General features: G+C 38.8%; 1 non-coding gene across 1 annotated transcript; it reads right to left on the reverse strand.

The window, feature by feature from the left end:
* Positions 1-235: 235 nt before the first annotated feature.
* Positions 236-343, reverse strand: LOC131180429 (small nucleolar RNA R71). The gene has a single exon (XR_009149203.1). It is a non-coding gene; the product is annotated as a small nucleolar RNA R71 (small nucleolar RNA).
* Positions 344-2,214: the final 1,871 nt, after the last annotated feature.

Below are 2,214 nucleotides of genomic sequence, written 5' to 3' on the forward strand. Positions count from 1 at the left end.
TCTGAGGTCATCCTTCAGAAAATCCTCATACTCATCTTAAGAAGTTTGTTATGATCTGTGACATGCAAAAGCAACCAGGAGTATCTGATGATGCAGCAAGGCTAAAATTGTTTCCATTCTCTTTGAAAGATAGAGCATTGGATTGGCTTGATTCTTTACCTCACAACTCAATTACAAATTGGGAGCAGCTCACTGATGCATTTCTTGCCCAATACTTTCCACCTGGAAAAACTCAAGAGTTGAGGAATCAAATGATTGCTTTTAGACCAAGAGAAGATGAGACTCTTTATGAGTCATGGATGAGATGGAAGGAATTAGAGAGACAATGTCCACATCATGCCATTCCTAAATGGATGATAAACCAGAATTTTTACACAAATGTCACTCCTGCTATCAGAGGAATCATTGATGCTCAAACTGGAGGGGAATTCATCATTAAGCATGAAGATGAAGCTTATGAGTTATTAGAGAAAATAGCAAAGAATACCATCTATGGAGTAGTCCAAGAGGGTCAACTCCAACTCAAAAAAGGCAAGTTGCTGGAATGTATGAGCTTGATCCATTCAACATGATCAATGCCAAATTTGATGCACTCACTAATGTCCTTGCTAAGAAAATGGAGGATTTAAGTATGCTAGTCAGTGCATCATCATGTTCTGGAAGTTCTCAACAAGTTACTTATGCAAAAGGAACAATGAGCTGTGGAGTAGATTATCCTTCATATGCTTGGAGAAATCATCCCAATTTTTCATGGGAGAATCAGCAAAATCAAGCTTCAACTCAGAACTTTCCACCACAACAACAAGGGCATCAATACCAACAACCTAGGCAACAACCACCTAGTTTTCAGCAAAAGAATGCAAATCCTGCACCTTTACCAAGACAGCAAGAACAAAGTTCCACCACAGAGGTTTTATTACAACAAATTCTTGCTAATCAAACTAAGCGTGATGAAGAGTTGAGAGAGATGAAAGCAAGGCTGGAATAAACGCAAACACACAATAGGATGCTGGAAAATCAGATTGCACAACAAGCATGCTCATCAAGTACCAATTCTATGGGGAAACTTCCTAGTCAAACAGAAAATCCAAGGGAGCAATGTCATGCCATCACACTGAGGAGTGGTAAAATAGTGCATAATGAGAAGAGTGAAAAAGTTGAAAAGAGAGAAAATGAGGAAGATTTTGAGGGAGATGAAAAACAAAAGAGTGAAAAAGGGAGTGCAAGAAAAGGTAAAGAGGAGGTTGGAGAGAAAGAAGAGAAATATATACCTCCAGAGCCTTACAAGCCACAGCTTCCCTTTCCACAGAGATTTCAAAAAGCCAAGCTTGATAAGCAATTTGGGAAGTTCTTAGAGGTTTTGAAGAAGCTATATATAAATGTGCCTTTTATCGATGCTCTTTCCCAAATGCCTTCTTATGCTAAGTTTTTGAAAGAAATTCTCTCAAACAAAAGAAGACTTGAAGATTATGAGACTGTAGCCTTAACTGAGGAATGCAGTGCTATCCTCCAAAGGAAACTTCCTCCAAAGCTCAAGGATCCAGGGAGTTTTTCAATTCCATGCCACATTGGGGAATCATGTTCTGTAAAAGCTTTATGTGATTTAGGGGCTAGTGTAAGCCTTATGCCCCTCTCCATCTATGAGAAGCTTAACATGGGAGATCTTAAGCCAACTCACATTTCTCTTCAGTTGGCAGATAGATCAATTAAATATCCAGAAGGGATTTTGGAAAATATACCACTGAAGGTTGGAAAATTTTACATCCCAGTTGACTTTGTCATTTTGGACATGGAAGAGGATTCTCATATGCCAATCATTTTGGGGAGGCCTTTCCTGGCTACAGCTGGTGCTTTGATTGACGTGAAAGGTGAAAAGCTTACTCTTAGAGTCGGAGAGGATCATTTAGTCTTCAACATTGGCAATGATAAGAAGAAGCAACATGAAGATGTAGACTCTTGTTTGAGAATTGATATAGTTGATGAGTTAGCAAAAGAGCACTTTAGAAAGAGCTATCCAAAGGCTTCTCTTAAAAGTTGTCTTATCCATGAAGGGAGTATCAATGATGAAAATCCAAAAGAGGCTGCATTTGCACAACATTTGAATAGTAATCCACCTTGTCCTATGGCACTAATCTTTCAAGTTGAGCAAGTGGAGAAAAGTGAAGTCAAGCAACCATCTCTAAAAGAAAAAGATGCACCAAAGGTCGTCAAGAA

This window comes from Hevea brasiliensis, chromosome 5, assembly GCF_030052815.1.
Source record: "Hevea brasiliensis isolate MT/VB/25A 57/8 chromosome 5, ASM3005281v1, whole genome shotgun sequence".
Classification (NCBI taxonomy): domain Eukaryota; kingdom Viridiplantae; phylum Streptophyta; class Magnoliopsida; order Malpighiales; family Euphorbiaceae; genus Hevea; species Hevea brasiliensis.